This window comes from Trachypithecus francoisi, unplaced genomic scaffold (assembly GCF_009764315.1).
Source record: "Trachypithecus francoisi isolate TF-2019V2 unplaced genomic scaffold, Tfra_2.0 Contig00295, whole genome shotgun sequence".
In the NCBI taxonomy this organism is placed as follows: Eukaryota; Metazoa; Chordata; class Mammalia; order Primates; family Cercopithecidae; genus Trachypithecus; species Trachypithecus francoisi.
In genome coordinates this window covers 79,702-97,596 of record NW_022680551.1, presented here as the reverse complement: position 1 = coordinate 97,596, position 17,895 = coordinate 79,702, and the positions used below count along the sequence as shown (strand labels likewise).

The window sequence follows — 17,895 nt, the reverse complement described above, 5'->3', positions numbered from 1 at the left end:
TTGAATTTGGAATTAATAAATGATGCAAACCAATCCTTTGTATTTTTATCAATATTTAGGCATGAGAGAAAAATGCATTTAATAAGAAAAACAAAATATTATATTAAAAAACGCTATGAACAAAAGAGAATCTGACAGTCACAGTGATTAGCATGTAGGATATGCAGTGTAAGACATTATCTAAGCCATTGAACATTTATAGGCTTAACACCTAAGAATTTAAAGTGACTATATCAAAGATTCATTGAATAAAAAATAATTACTCCTTTTAAAATATTATGTTTTTAATCAAAATATATTCATTGCATCTATTTGTTGGCTACAATGTCTCTCTCTTTTTTTTTTTTTTTTTTTAGATTTAATCTCTGTCTGTCACCCTGGCTGGAGTGCAGTGGTATGATCTCAGCTCACTGTAAGCTCCACCTCCCAAGTTCACACCATTCTCCTGCCTCAGCCTCCCAAGTAGCTGGTACTACAGGCGCCCACCACCGCGCCAGGCTATTTTTTTTTATTTTTGTATTTTTAGTAGAGACGGGTTTCACTGTGTTAGTCAGGGTGGTCTTGATCTCCTGACCTCAGGATCTGCCTGCCTTGGCCTTCCAAAGTTCTGGGATTACAGGCGTGAGCCACCATGCCCAGCCAAGAATAAAAAAGAGCAATTGAAATTGAAGATGAGGCCAGGCGTGGTGGCTCATGCCTGTAATCCCAGCACCTTGGGAGGGTGAGGCAGACGGATCACCTGAAGTCAGAAGTTTGAGACCAGCCTGGCTAAGCATGGTGAAACCCCATTTCTACTAAAAATACAAAACAATTAGCTGAGCATGGTGGCAGGCACCTGTAATCCCATCTACTCAGGAAACTGAAGCAGTAGAATCACTTGAACACGGGAGGTGGAGGTTGCAGTGAGCGGAGATTATGCCAGTGCACTCCAGCCTGGGGACAGGAGTGAGTCTTTGTCTCAGAAAAAAAAGAAAAAATAAAAGAAATCAAAGATGAATAAGTTAAAAGTTGTAGATCATATAATCTTTTTTTTCCTTTCAAATGTGTATTTTATGTACAGGGAACTATTATGGTTTTTCATTGAGTAGATGCTTTGGATAATCCTTTAAAGGAAGATCATTTAGTACAACTTAATGAAACTGATATCCTTCACGTACTGACAGAAACACTGGTGGCACATATGGAGGCCATATTTCCAGATCAGACCATGCCGGTTTGAACAGATGTGATAAGAGTGAGAACTGTGGCCTAATTTTCATGGGTGGCTCCCGTGCAGCTGCTGGTGACCCATCTTGCTCTCAGGAGTTCAATGAGGTAAAGAAAAGGATCATATAATCTTATATAAAAAAACCATAAACAATGTGGTAAACCTGTCTAGACTGGTTGCGGTGACAAGACAATCCTAAGCAAAAAGAACAAAGCTGGAGGCATCACACTAACTGACTTCAAACTATACTACAAGGCTACAGTAACCAAAACAGCATGGTACTGGTACCAAAACAGAGATATACATCAATGGAACAGAACAGAGCCCTCAGAAATAATACCACACATCTACAGCCATCTGACCTTTGAGAAACCTGACAAAAACAAGAAATGGGGAAAGGATTCCCTATTTAATAAATGGTGCTGGGAAAATTGGATAGCCATAAGTAGAAAGCTGAAACTGGATCCTTTCCTTATTCCTTATATGAAAATTAATTCAAGATGGATTAGAGACTTGAATGTTAAACCTAAAACCATAAAAAGCCTAGAAGAAAACCTAGGGAATACCATTCAGGACATAGGCATGGGCAAGGACTTCATGTCTAAAACACCAAAAGCAACAGCAACAAAAGCCAAAATTGACAAATGGGATCTAGCTAAACTAAAAAGCTTCTGCACAGCAAAAGAAACTACCATCAGAGTAAACAGGAAACCTACAGAATGGGAGAAAATTTTTGCAATCTACTCATCAGACAAAGGGCTAATATCCAGCACCTACAAAGAACTCAATCAAATTTACAAGAATAAAACAAACAACCCCATCCAAAAGTGGGCAAAGGATATGAACAGACACTTCTCAAAAGAAGACATTTATACAGCCAACAGACCGTGGAAAATTGCTCATCATCTCTCACCATCAGAGAAATGCAAATCAAAACCACAATGAGATACCATCTCACACCAGTTAGAATGGCAATCATTAAGAAATCAGGATAGGAACACTTTTACACTGTTGGTGGGACTGTAAACTAGTTCAACCATTGTGGGAAATCAATGGCGATTCCTCAAGCATCTAGAACTAGAAATATCATTTGACCCAGCCATCCCATTACTGGGATATACCCAAAGGATTATAAATCATGCTGCTATAAAGACGCATGCACACGTATGTTTATTGTGGCACTATTCACAATAGCAAAGACTTGGAATCAACCCAAATGTCCATTGGTGAGAGACTGGATTAAGAAAATGTGGCACATATACACCATGGAATACTGTGCAGCCATAAAAAAGGATGAGTTTGCGTCCTTTGCAGGGACATGGATGCAGCTGGAAACCATCATTCTCAGCAAACTATCGCAAGAACAGAAAACCAAACAACGTATGTTCTCACTCATAGGTGGGAATGGAACAATGAGATCACGTGGACACAGGAAGGGGAACATCACACACTGAATCCTATTGTAGGGAGGGGGGAGGGGGTGGGATAGCATTAGGAGATATACCTAATGTAACTGACGAGTTAAAGGATGCAGCATACAAACATGGCACATGTATACAAATGTAACAAACCTGCATGTTGTGCACATGTACTCTAGAACTTAAAGTATAATAAAAAAAAAAAAAAGGAAAAAAGTGTGAAGTATAATTCCTTGACATAACAAATTTATTATGGAAAACATATTTGGAATAGCAGAAATTCCAAATCCTGTAAGTATTGACTCTTTGGTTGTTCATCCAAAGCCTTCCATGACTGTGGGTAACCACAGCATTTTTCATATTAATTTGAGCATCTTCTGAGACTTTTGATTCTTCCTGATTTCTGGTTTCTGGTCCCATTAGCCTGTAAAATCTGGATTTAATTCATTCTAATACCAACAAAGCAAGTACCTTATTTTAGAAAGGAAGTGAATCGAAATACCTGAAATGAACACATGGGAAAGACATTACTTCAGTTTACAAGGAGGGTCAATGCTTATATAAGATATAATATAAAACCTGGAAGAGGTTTTAAATATCAAGTCCAACCCACTCATTCTGTAGAAGAAGAAAGCAATGATTTAGCCAGAGAGGTTATGTAACTGACCACAAATCACCAGGATACTTATTAACAGAATTGAATTTGGATTTGTTCAATCCTGAGCACTGCATACTCACTCTCATGGCTTAGAACTTTTATGTAAAGCTTTGTAAATTCCTTCTAACCTAAGCTAGTGATTGATTACTTAGGAAAATTCACAGATTTCACTGGCTGTGAAAGTATTAAATAAAATACCATTGTGATTATTCTTCAAATGTCCTGTCTACATTTAAAAGGTTTCTCAGACTGGAAGTCAATATATACTTCCTTAGCTCAGGAAAGAGTGAGAAGGGGCAACCTAGTGGGTGAGACAAGGAGAGGAAAAAAATGCAGCAAAGTTCAAGCAAAGTAAAAAGCTATCAAACAATAAATAAAGCCAATGATATTAAAAAAAAAAAAAAAAAAAGAATGCTGTCCAAGTTGGCACCAGAGTTGGGGAGTTTTGAGGAATCTAGCAGGCTGGCCATCAATACTCACCACAGTTATGGAGGCAAGGGAAACAGACTGTTGAAAAGAAGGTAATGTGGAATGGGTAGGCTCCATATTGATTAAGAAGGAGATAGACTTACCCTCCACTGTAAGAGTTACCCAAAGTGACTGTGATGGTCCAGGAGGCTTCTGAGGTGATTGGGCAGTGTCAGTCTTCAGCCACTAAGCCAAGAAGATCTGTGAAGGATTCAGAGAGCCTTGGGCCAGAGTTCCAGGGACACTGGGAGTGGCTGCCAGGCAAGTTGAACAGTCTGATTTCCAGTGGGGTCCCACACAGATGGGACATGGCTTAGGAGGAATCCTGGGCTGTAGGCATTCCTTGGCCCAGTGGCCAGATTTTCGGCACTTGAAGCAAGATCCTGAGGGAGGAGGTCCTATAGGAATGCCTGACCACTGTGGCTTAGGCATTCTGAAGTTCTTCTGTGCTGGAGATGTGGTTGGGGTTACTCTCACAGTGGAGGCAAGTAATTGCAACTCAGAAATACATTACCACTTGGCTGCCTCTTCTCTATTATTGTGCACTTTGAAGGTGAGGTTAACTAAGCCCGTTGTGGGGTTTGAGGGCTGGAATCTAGCTTTTGGAATTTCTTTCTAATGTCAGGAGTGGACTGAGTAATAAAATGCATATTGAGAATAAGATGGCCTTCTGGCCCTTCAGGGTCCAAGGCAGTAAAACATCTCAGGGTTCCTGCCAAAAATGCCATGGACTGGGCTGGGTTTTTATATTTGATGAAAAAGAGCCTAAATGCTAACTGATTTGAGAGAAGTTGGACAAAGAAAAAGGAGCGTTAACCTTGACTATACCTTGAGTTCCAGCCACCTCTCTAAGAGGAAATTGTTGGGCAGGTGGGGGAGGGCTAGTCACAGAACAAAACTGTAAGCCTGACTGGTTGTGAGGAGGGGAGGTGATAGAAGGATTACAGGGTTGGGGAGTGGAGGCTGAGGAAGAATGGGACCTGGCTTGACCTGGTGAGGAGCAGCCTGGGGAGGAGGGGAGAGGTTAGATGGGTCCATAGAAAGGGAGGGTTCAAAGGACTTGGGGTGGAGACTGAAGGGACAGGAGAGAAGGGAGAAAGATTTGGGACAAGTTGCATTTGGAGCAGAGACTAGGGAGGGACCAATGTGTAAATGAATGCCTGGACGTCAGGCACCTCAAACCATTTGCCCATTTCTTTCTTTCTTTTTCTTCTTTCTTTCTTTCTTTCTTTCTTTCTTTCTTTCTTTCTTTTTTCTTTCTTTCTTTCTTTCCTTTCTTTCTTTTTTCTTTCTTTCTTTCTTTCTTTTTCTTTCTTTCTTTCTCTTTCTTTCTTTTTCTTCTTCTTCTTTCTTTCTTTCTTTCTTTTTCTTTCTTCTTTTTTCTTTCTTCTTTTTTCTTTCTTTCTTTCTTTCTTTCTTTCTTTCTTTCTTTCTTTCTTTCTTTCTTTCTTTCTTTCCTTTCTTCCTTCCTTCCTTTCTTCCTTCCTTCCTTTTTCTTTTTTTTTTGAGACAGAGTCCCACTCTTTTGCCCAGGCTGGAGTGCAGTGGCACAATCTTGGCTCACTGCAACTTCTGCCTCCCAGATTCAAGCAATCCTCCTGCCTCAGCTCCCCTAGTAGCTAGGATTACAGGCACATGCCACCATGCCTGGCTAATTTTTGTGTTTTTAGTAGAGATGGGGTTTCACCATGTTGGCCAGGCTGGTCTCAAACTCCTGACCTCAGATGATTCCCCCACCTCGGTCTCCCAAAGTCCTGGGATTACTGGCGTGAGCTACTGCATCTGGCCATTTGCCCATTTTTGGACAAAATTTTGCAGATCTTGTAAGATGAAGAAATCAAAAGTGCCATTTTGTGGCCATTTAGAACTATTGTCAAGTTTGCATTGGGGCCAAGAAGTGTTGCAGAGCAAAATCAGATTCTTAGGTTTTAGGTCAGGTGAGAGTTGAAGAGGTTTTAAGTGTTTTAGAACACAGGGTAAGGAGAAGAAGGAGGAACAGAGGGAGAACGTTGCCCATAGTAAAAAGGTAAGTTTAGAGAAAAGAGAGGGTAGAGACATGGGGATGGGGTGGTACTTGCCACTCAGGGGAGGTGGTACTTGCCACCTAGGTGAAGGATCAAGGCAGGTATCCCCACAGTGATCAGACACCTCTGAAATGTGGGTGAATAATCAGGCAGGCATCCCCACAGTAATTAGACACCAAAGGAAGAATGTCTTTCCAAATCCATGACTGGCACTGGTGTTTTGAGTTCGCAGATAAAACATGTCTCCTCTGTCTCTACCAGAAAGGGAAAGGAACTGAAATTAAGGAAGGGAGAGATTGAAGGGTGGAGGGATAGTGAGAGAGGTTGGAGAAGACAATAAAAAGAGGCCTCTTACCTGATTTAAAATCGGTGAAATGTTCCTTGGGCTGGTCTGAGGACCTAAGGTAGTGGGTGGAACTCCTCATGGAGTGAGGCTGAGGACAGGGGACCGGTGTCTCAAAGGAATCCCCTGTCCTGGGTCTTCAACATCAAATGGCACATGAGTTTATGTGAAGAGAATCCACCAACAAGTTTTGTGTTAGTAGAAGGGCTGTTTATTTAACTTGGGAACAAGTGGGCTGAGTCTGAAAAGAGTCAGCAAAGTGAGATGGGGTGGGGCAGTTTTATAGGATTTGGGTAGGCAGTGGAAAATTACATTTAAAGGTGGCTATTTCTTGTGAGCACTGACGGTGGTAACAAGGTACAGGGTTGGGAGATCATGAGACTCATTGTCCAGGGGAGGAATGTCACAAGGTTGATTGATTATTTGGGGTGGGGCAGGAACAAATCACAATGGTGGAATGTCATCTTTTATGGTTCTTCAGTTGCTGCAGGCCACCTAGATATATAAGTGCAGATCACGGGGGTTATGATGGCTTAGCTTGGGCTCAAAAGCCTGACAGGTACAAGAATGGGTTACAATCTATTTATATATACAGTTTGCTTTTAGTTTACTATGTACAAAATGACCTATTGACCAAAATTAAACATGAAAGGGGGCAGTATTAGGCTATAATTAATTTAACATTTTTTCTTTTTGGTTATTTTCTCAATTTTGAGAGACAGATCTAAACTTTAGACATTGATATTTCTCTGTCACCATAAAAAATGTACTTATTTAGTCTCAAATTTCACTGTGAAATAGCAGAAATGTGGGTTTTTTTTTTAAGTGGAAACAATGACTTCAAGTTATTAGTTTTTAAAAGAATTCCAATAGAGGGGACCACCTTGTAAATCTGTTGTTTACAGAAGAAAACAAAACTTGGCCTCTTTTAGAATCTATCTATTTTCTTAAATTTTACATTTGATTACATCACATTTAGCATGAATGACTCCATTTTGGTTTGCTCTGTTTGTGCCTAGTGCACAAGCTTAGTTCAGAATGATGGCCTCCAATAATTTTATTTAAAATATCTTCCCTGTTCCCCATTTTGGTTAAGTTCTTGTATAGGTAAGAGTGTGACCAAAATTCAGGGCCTTAATGCCACTCTCAGTTTTCATTATTTTGAGGGGTTTTTTTTTGTTTTTTGTTTTTTTTTGTATCATGTCATTCATAGGTTATGGTGTCCTCATGGTCGTATATGTCTTTGAGTTTTTTCATTCGTGTTAAACAGAGACCATTTGACATTCTACAGATGAATGCATTCAAACACTTGTAACTTTTGAGAGAATAGAGTTCAGTGACAATCTACTATTTTTACTATAAAGAGGATAACACCAAGAGTTTGAAGTATGCTTTTTAACCAGGGTCCCCATGAACAAACCAACTAAAACTAAATAGATCAAATAGTTAGATAAATGTTCTACTCTTTTCAACAAGGCAGCTTGTTTATTATTCCTCTGCAATTTAATCAATATAGTACCTGATGTATTTCTGCATGTGCAACTACAAGTATTAGTAACTGCCATAGCCATTACAGTAAAATCTGCTATAGAGCTCATTATGGAAAATACATTTCTAATCATTGCCTCATTTGCTCTACTCCATGTGGGGTAGGGGGTGGAACCTAACACATAATGCCCATTTAGAAGTCGAATGGCCTCTTGGCAATGTTCTTTAACCTATTCTGAAGAAGTTCTCTTTAAGTTATGAAATAGGTTAAGAGCAGTAGACCAATATTCTGTTTCTGATATTATGAGGCAGCAAATGCCCCATTAAAATTTCTTTCTTAATGTGGGCAAGAAACCTCATGTATAAGGTTGGCTTCAAAATTCTCTACATATAAAAGAATACCCCCATGAGTGCACAGAAGAGATTTCTTTTTGATATCTGTTGTTTGTGGAGCCATAAGAAAAAAAAAAAAAACTTGTCAACTAAGAGTACCATAATAGCAGAGATGTCTTCATTTTTGATCTTGTAAAAAAAAAAGCTATCTAAATCAAAGTTGCCATTTGTTTTTGAGGAGAAACTTCTCTGGTTAGCTTTGCCTTAAGATCTCCAAAGGGTATACAATTGCAAGAGTTTAGAGGAGTTCTTCTGAGTTGTGAGGTTGTAGACCCAAAATTCAAGGGCCCACAGTCTTGCTGCAGTGTAGGTGGCAAGTAGACTCAATCTCTTGGTTTCAGATTATAAAAAGTTTTACTATCCTCAGTAAGTCGACTATTAAAAACTTTCTTGGTCCAGTGTAGTGGCTCATGATTAGAATCCCTGCACTTTTGGTGGCCAAGTTGGGTGGATCACTGGAGGCCAGGAGTTTGAATCCAGCCTAGCCTGGCCAACATGGTGAAACTGTGTCTCTACTAAAAATACAAAAAATAGACAGGAGTGGTGGTGCATGAATGTAATCCCAGCTACTCTGGAGGCTGAGGAATGAGAATCCTTGAACTGGGAGGTGGAAGATGCAGTTAGTCCAGATCATGCCACTGCACCTGGGTGAGAGAGTGAGACTGTAAAAAAAAAAAAAAAAAAAAAAAAAAAAAAAGCAAACCAAAACTTTATTTACCTTGTGAAAATATACTTTGTCATAATGAATTAGAGACTTGCTGCATTTAGTAATATTAGACTTCAGTAGCAGAAGATACATGAGGTTCTATTATTACATTTATATGTCTTCCAATTACTATTTTATAAAGGTCAACACATTTTTTCCACTCTTAATAGATCTGATTGTCATCAATCTGCAACCACAAAGGCAATCCAGTCAATTTAGTTTTGTTCAATAATATTGTATCTATAATGCCTTATTTAACAGTTTTATGACTTGTCTAGTGAAATAAGTATCTTTACCCTATGAGATGTTTTCAGAAATGTTCCATGAGGAAAATGAATTTTCTAATATCCTTTTAGCTACTGTTGTAACACCAAACTTCTTGCATGAGAAAGCTTTTAACAATTGACCAGGTACGGTGGCTAATGCCTGTAATCCCAGCATTTTGGGAGGCCAAGGTGGGTGGATCAGCTGAGGTCAGGAGTTCAAGACCAGACTGGCCAAGATGGTGAAATCCTGCCTCTACTAAAAATACAAAAATTAGCTGGAATGGTAGCATGCACTAGTAATCTCAGCTACTGAGGAAGCTGAGACAGGAGAATCGCTAGAACCTGGGATGCAGAGGTTGCAGTGAGCTGAGATTGCACCACTGCACTCTAGCCTGGGCGACAGAGCAAGACTCTATCTCAAAATAAAAAACAAAAACAAAATAGTGACAATTAACTAAATGTTTCTGTATAAATGTTTAGATGGCCCTTCAGTTGCAGAAATGTACATAAAGTTTTCATTGTCTTCTCAGGATTATATGTTGTACAAAAAAAAAGTTCTTAATCTATTTTAGTAATTTATATTAGTCACTGTAAAAGTTAAAGAAAGAGGAAAGAAGCATGAAAAGCCTCTCAACAGTCAAAGACAGGTCTATTTTGGATAAATAAACCTGAGAGCAGTTTCTGGCTGATTTTGGTCAGGAGCACTTTCTCTTACAGACTAATATTATTTAAGGGTTCAAGGTGAGAGCTTATCACACGCTTGCAGTGTTTCTGTGTAGGGGAGAAGTTTATGGCAAGGTTAGAATGTCTCTGGTCAGAGGGGAGGTTATTTTGGGGCTGATATCTCTCTAGCCAGAGAGGAGGTTATCTCAGGGCTGGCCTGTTTCTGGTTAGAGAGGGATTTGGAGTTTATCTGGTCAGAGATGTTATTTGTGGTTCATAGTCATGCTGACCTTAACCATTAGGCTGATTTTGATCAAGGTGAAAAATGGCAGTACTTGTCCAAAATGATGATGCTCCTACTCTGTCAATCCAGACCCCATAGTTATAAAAAAGGTGAGGAGCAGTATGTTCTTTCCGGCTACTTCTTGCTGACAAGGGGACCAGAAGTTTTCAAGTCTCAGATAGACTGCAGGAGTAATGCTGTCTGTAGATGTTTTTGGGTAGTTGTCTGTCAAATGGCCATGATCCTGTCAGTTAAAAATCTTTGAAAAAGGTTAATTAGGCAGGGTAAGAACATGAGTCCTAGGCATAATATTAGGAGGGGGCCCAGGAAGTGGATGACCCATGCTATGATTTTGTTCCCAAACCAAGACTCTATTTGGTTGTTTTGGTATTCCCTTAGCTTTTTGGTCCTTTAAGTTTTCAGCAGCATCTCTTACTAGGCAAGATTGGTTGAGATAGAAACAACATTCGATACCTAATGAGAGGCAGAGGCACATGTTTGGTAAGACCCTTGTGTTGTTTTCTGTTAGTAACCATTATTCCTGCTATGAGGATAATAATTAAGCAAAATGCTATGGTAATTTATATTCTCTGTCCAATATTCCACCCTGAGGGTGCTACAGCATGTAGTCATACTGCAAATAATAGAGTAAAGCAATTTGCACAAGGTGGCATAGTAAATAATTTTCATGGCCAGGCACAATGACTCATGTCTGTAATCCCAGCACTTTGGGAGGCTGAGGTGGGTGGATCACCTGAGGTAGGGAGTTCGAGACCAGACTGACCAACATGGAGAAACCCCCTTGAATCTGGGAGGTGGAGGTTGTGATAAGCTGAGATCATGATATTGCACTCCAGCCTGGGCAGCAAGAATGAAACTCCATCTCAAAAGAAAATAATAATAATAATTTTCATTAATAAGTTTTAATGTTGTCATAAACTGAGGAATGGAGAGACCAATATGGAATACGGAGGATTGTTGTTTATTTTAGGTATGCACTGGCTCAGTGGACTCAAATCCAAAAAGCTGAGCATTGAACAAAGACAAAGTGGGGTTTTTATAAGCGGCCTTACAGAAGCAACACAAAAGCAGTTCATTATACAGTGACAGGTCACGTAATCTACAGCATAACGAAACTTGTGACCTTGCATAGCCAGTGGCCTTGTAGCTGCATTGAAAGAAAAACAAGAACTGGCTAAAGACAGACAGTTGTAAAACATAATAATGTTAAGAAGCCTGGGAAAAGAGTAACAGTAAAAGAATGTGTCTTTCTTTTTTCCCCTTCAACCTTGCTCTGGAAGGGCGTGAGGGGGTGTCTGGAGCCCATTGCTTTGGCCCTGGCTATTCAGACAGCGTTATCTTCTAACTGTTCTTGAAGCGAGCTTGCTAGTCAGAGGCAAATTTGTTCTTTTTCTTTTTAATCCTTGCCTTGCCACATTCTGAGATTTAGCTTTTACTTTTCTTGGAGTGAATAAATGCAGTAATTATTGCTATTTTTTAAAATTTCTGCTTCATTAATATTTGAAGTAGGAATGACAAAAAGTATTCGGTGAAGTAGGGGTGAGACTAAGATGAGTAGTTCTCACTCAGTTACTTATTTTTTTATGATTTTCAGCTTAAGATTTCCTATGTCTTTACGTTGATATTTAGGACATTCCTTTGGACTATCAGGGTTTGCTTCCTCATCTTTCCAGGCTTTGACTTACATGTGATGTATACAGGAGTTGATTCCTTTAACAGATACTCTGAATTATCCTGCGCTCTCTGGACTCATTACTTGCGGGGGAGAGGGATTCTGGGCATACTCAGTTATTAATAGTCAGTGCTAGCAGTGAAGAGATTTCCTCCTGTGATGATCCGGGGACTTAGAGGCAGCACCTGCTGAAACATTTAGTTTTCAGTTCATAGGGCTTTAAGAAAAACAGCTTATTTTGGAAACTTGTAGCCAGAAAAATTAGAATTTAATTTAAACTGCAGAAAATAACAAAAATTGAAAAACATTAGGCAAGACTAGAATTTAACAACAGGCATGTTATAGGTTTTGAAACAATTTTCTCTCTCCAGTTTCCCATTTTTATTAGAAGACAAATCATGATAGGACTGGTTTGCTTTATTATACTTGGCTTAGTTATTTGCATACAGTGCAGCAAGTATAATTATTTGTTACACAGGCCTTTTAAACTGACTTTGATGGAACTTTGTTTTGTAGAGGGAATCTGAGATAAGACCTTTTTACAGCTAAGCCCAGCCATGGATTCATACCATCAAATACCTGTGAGTTGATGAATTTCTCTCTTCTAGAGGTTCTAAGATAACTTGGGCTACCTGGCCTTCTAGAAAGTGACATTCTTTACTCACCACAGATCAGAAACCCTGTACTGGGACTGTGTACACAAAATATGAGGCCAGTTTCCAAGAGATTCATTGGTTTCACAAGTCAAGTTTGATTCCTTAAAAGAAAGCACATTCCAGTCAAAGCCTTGGTAAAAAACCAGGTTTTCCAACTATGTAACGTCACAAAAGAAAACAGATTCTTAGACTGGGCATGGTGGTTCATGCCTGTGATCCCAGCACTTTGGGAGGCTGAGGCTCGTGGATCACAAGGTCAGGAGTTCGAGACCAGCCTGGCCAAGATGGTGAAACCCCATCTCCACTAAAAATAAAGAAAAATTAGCGAGGTGTGATGGTGGGCACCTGTAATCCCAGCTACTCAGGAGGCTGAGCCAGGAGAATCACTGGAACCCGGGGGGCGGAGGTTGCAGTGAGCCGAGATCACGCCACTGCACTACAGCCTGGGTGACAGAGTGAGACTCCATCTGAAAAAAAAAAAAAGAAAAAGAAAAAGAAAAAGAAAAAGAAAAGAAATAGAAAACATATTCTTATGCACTTATGCAAATAATTATACTGACATAACTTAAGAATACTCACAGATGGTTTCCAAATTCTGGAGAAAATCAAGTAGAGAGAAACAAGTGTGCTTCAAATTTTGTTCATGGAAGTAAATTGTTATAAGCTGTCAATCACTCAAAAGAAAAGTTTCTTTGATTTTGAAAACCAAAACAAAGGTTTAACAATATTTTAAGGAAAATGTCAGAAAGATCACTCCAGTATCCTATTAGTTCAGTTCATGAGGTTAATTTCTGTCCTGCTGAATATTAATTAACATTTTAGCTTTTCAAGATTAAAAAAGAAGAGCAGCGCTGGGTGCAGTGGTGCATGCCTGTAATCCCAGCACTTTGGGAGGCCGAAGCAGGTGGATCACGAGGTCAGGAGATCAAGACCATCCTGGCTAGTATGGTGAAACCTAAAATCTGAAGGAGGAGATTTTACTCTGCGAAAAATACAAAAAATTAGCTGGGCGTGGTGGCAGGTGCCTATAGTCCCAGCTACTCAGGAAGCTGAGGCAGGATAATGGTGTGGTCCCGGAAGCTTGCAGTGAGCCAAGATTGTGCCCCTGCACTACAGCCTGGGTGACAGTGAAATACTCCATCTCAAAAAAAAAAAGCAGGCTGCTGCTGAAAAGGCTGTGACCAAGGAGAAATTTCAGGGTGAATGGACTTCTCCAGCTCCTGAGTTCACTGCTACTCAGCCTGAGGTTGCAGACTGGTCTGAAGGCATGCAGGTGCCCTCTGTGCCTATCCAGCAGTTCCCTACTGAAGACAGAAGCACTCAGCCTGCAATGGAAGACTGGTCTGCAGCTCTCACTGCTCAGACCACTGAATGGGCAGGAGCAACCACTGGATGGCCCTAAGCTGCTTTTGCACAGGCTCTTAAGCAGCATGGAAATAAAGTTGTTTGAAAATAAACATCAGTTTCTAAAAGTTGGTATTTTGGCTTCATATTCCAGATAAAAAATACCTAGGGTTATATACCAAAGGATAATAATAAATACATGTCTTGACATGAGTTGTACTTCTAAAGCCCACTGTAGATAAATAATATTGCTTTTCAAAAAAAAAAAAAAAAAAGGCGCTGAGCAGAAGTTCACCACGTTGCACATAAATGCTTTCCACATGCACCTATTAGAATGTTGACTTAATTGAGCTGTCATTTGCGTGGCTAGATACTTATCAAATCTAGGCATACTATTTTTTTTTTGTCAGTTAATGACATCATTTTGTTACCTATTAGTTTTATACAATTATTTGCTTGACTAAAATACAAAACTTTTTATTAATTTACTCTAAATTGAGAGTAGATTTGCAATCTTCAATCTTTTAATGTTAAAGCAAATCAGAGAAGAGCAATGTGCGTATATAAAATGCATTTTCCTGCCTATCAAAATTCTTGTATTGCCTTGTAACCCTAAGAAGTCACCTAAATCCATTAGCCAGAATTTTAGATTTTAAGTGGTCAAGAACTTAATCATTTGGCAAAGCCACAATTTTGTCTTTGCTTCTTGTTAGTAATCTAGCCATTTCAAAAAGTATGACAATTATGCCAAGCCATTGAAAAAATGTGGTTTTGATAAATTTTATTCCATTCTAAATGTTTTCTCTAATTGCTATTTTATCATGTTAATCTAAGAGAAACTATCTGCCTAACTGTTCATGAATTCAAGACACATTCATATTAAGGTGTTTAAAGTTCAGTATTGTATGACAATATAGTAGAATCTTCTAAAATTAGCATTTATTGTTATAAACACCTGTATTAATAAATTTTTTGTATAAATTCATCATGTTTTCAAGGTTTTTCAGTTGTGAAAACAAACAATAAGATATTCTTTTTCACAATCAGCTTAATTCTAGGAGGTTACCCACTGGTCTTCATGTTATTTCTGTAATGTGTAGGGTAAAACTGGGCCTTCCGAATGGTGCAGATATGCTCATTTAATCAGTATAAGAAAGAGTGTAGACTTCCTGGCAGGCTATTGCTATCCCAGAGGCTAATCATTTGCTATGACTTAGTAAACGTTGCTCCATCATGTCAGTGAGCCTTTCAACCAGGTTGCCTTTTTCCTCTCATTGATGTGCTCATGTTGTGGTCTCCTCTGTTTATATTAAGCTTTCCCAGATTGGAGGTGATTATTTTTTCCATAAAAGAGACCCCCCCCCTTTTTTTTTAACCTGTCATGGTATCCTTTTTCTCTTCCTACTGGAAACATCATATGAAAGGCAGGACTTCTGGCAATATACAAATAGATTTCCCGCCATGGGGTCACCATAAGCAGTTTACAGATTGATCGACCTAGAAGTCACTTACTTCCAGGTCAGCAGGGGTGTTTTTCTATCACGTGTGTTTTTCTCTTAAAGGCACGTCTGATTAAGTTTAGTCCAATCAGGATTATCTCCTATTGATGAACACAGAGTCAACACATTAGTAACCTAATTTCATAAGTAATTTTCCACCGCAGTGAGACACTTGTTTTTTACACTTCAGAGGTGAAGATTACACAGCAGGTGTGCAACAGACTGAAAAACCAGGTGATCATCTTGGAATTTTGCCTACCCACCTGAATAGACATTTAAAGTAGTCTTGTAGTTTCTTTTGTTATCTAAGTAAACAAAGATATCATCTAAAAATAATAATTGACTATCTTTCCATTTTATTCATAATAATTATTAACATCTTTAGCTTAAATTATTTCTATTTTATGTACCATTTTATACATTTACACACATGTAACAATGAAAATGTATCCAATTATTCAATTTGTATTAGTTTTTATGAAAAGTAAGTGTTGAAAGTAATTTTGTCTTATCCGTTTGAAAGATTTTTATGGTTGTACTCAAAAGAGTTATCTCTGGAGACAAAGTTGCCTATATTTTATATGGTCTCTGCTATTGTGAGTGAGTCATTTCTCTCAGTGTCTCTGTTTCTTCCACTGTGAAATAAAGATTATTAATATACTTATGTTATTGAACTACTGTCATAATTAAATTTATTAACACATACAATGTTATGGTTAGTGCTTGGTACAAATAAGCTATAATTAACAAAATATTTATATGCTAAATTACAATGATACATGCTTTAACAGAGAAATATTTTCTCATAACACATTAGTTTTTTAACCAAGGGATAAATATATATTTATAAAAATACTAAATTAATATTAGTTATCAATTAATATACATACATTTAATTTTTTAAAGTTTTGATATAGATACACCATGGAACACTAGTTAACCATAACAATGTATAAATCCCATCATTTAAAACAATCTAGTTAAATTTTGAAGACATTATACTAGATGAAAAAAGCCTGACACAAAAAGACAAATACTGCATGATCTTATTTATTTGTAGAATCTAATAAAGTTTAACTCAAAAAAGTAGAAAATGAACTAATGGTTATGAGAGGTTAGGTGTGGTGGGAAGTAAATAGGAAGTTGTTTATCAAATGGTACAAAGTTTCAAAAAGGCAGGATAAGTAGTTTTGAGATCTACTGCACAGCAGGATGATGATAGTAAATTATAAAGTACTATATTTTTTAAAAAACTAAATTTCAAATGTATCATAAGAAATGATTAATAAGTGAGGTGATAGGTATGTTATAAAACTTGACTTAATCATATTATATGATATGCACATGTTAAAACCACATTTTACCCCATACATTTATACAACTCTTATTTGCCAATCAAAAATACTATTAATACTTAAAAAAAAAAGAGAAGCCTGGGTGTGATGGCTCACGTTTGTAATCCCAGCACTTTGGGAGCCAAAGGCAGGTGGATCACCTGAGGTCAGTAGTTGGAGACCAGACTGGCCAACATTGCAAAACCCCTCTCTTCTAAAAATGCAAACATTAGCCTGTTGTGGTGGCAGACCTAAAAGCCCAGCTGCTCCAGAGGCTGAGTCAGGACAATCACTTGAATCTGGGAGAAAGAGGTTGCAGTGAACTGAGATTGTGCCATTGCAGTCCACCTGGGAGATAGAGTGAGATTCCATCTCAGAAAAAAAAAAGAGAGAGAGAGAGGCTGAGTGTGGTGGCTCATGCCTGTAATCCCAGCAATTTGGGAGGCTGAAGTGAGCAGATCACCTGAGGTCAGGAGTTCAAGACCAGCCTGGCCAACATGGTGAAATCCTGTTTCTACTGAAAATACAAAAATTAGCTGGGTGTAGTAGTGGGAGCCTGTAATCCCAGCTACTCAGGAGGCTGAGGCAGGGAGAATTGCTTGAATATGGGAGGTGGAGGTTGCAGTGAACTGAGATCACGCCACTGCACTCCAACCTGGGTGACAGAGCAAGACTCTATCAAAAAAAAATTTTTTTTCTTAAGAACTTGGACCAAAGAATAAAGTGTTTGCTCATTTTTAAATTTCAGGAAACATTTACATTTTTTTTTTCATGTGGCTTGCTCATGTAGTGATGTAAGTAAACTGTTAATATCATGATTAGTCTGAACCTAACACTCAGAAATAAAGCATGCTGATTTTTAATGATCCAAATAATACCTTAAAAAACAGAATCTAAAGCAATGGTTTAGAGTAAAATTCTCTCTAAATTTCTAAATAAATGATTTTCTTCATTTGTTAGAGAAAAACTTTATTTGAATATATATTTTCAAACTACATTTAAATGTATCAAATAAAAATGAATAAGATATATATTAAACAAGTACATAAAGAAACAATTTGCCTCATTCTCTAATGAATAAAACTGACAAACACTCACCATTTAAGTGCTTCTTTATCCATTTTCTGGAGTGCTAAAGAGCAGTACTCAATGATAAAACTTTTAAAAATATTTATATCCATGCTCTATGTGAATATATGGGAATTTGTCAAGAATAGTATTAAAAAACATTCAACTACTATTATATCACCAGATGGACAAATTAGAAGGAAGATGGGTTAAAAACCAGTGGTATGGCCATCTTGTTTTCAGGCTTAACATTTGTCATGATCTAACAGAATCAACAAATAAGAGCTACTAAATTTCCTGTACACTTACAATGTGCTGGGCATTTTTCAGATACCTTTATTTGCATTAATTGCTTTAATTTAACCAAAACCTTAGGATTTAGGC

At 38.1% G+C, this 17,895-nt stretch overlaps 1 pseudogene; it reads right to left on the bottom strand.

Annotated features, from left to right (window-relative positions):
• Positions 1-1,120: 1,120 nt before the first annotated feature.
• On the bottom strand, positions 1,121-1,291 carry LOC117083172 (annotated as a pseudogene).
• Positions 1,292-17,895: the final 16,604 nt, after the last annotated feature.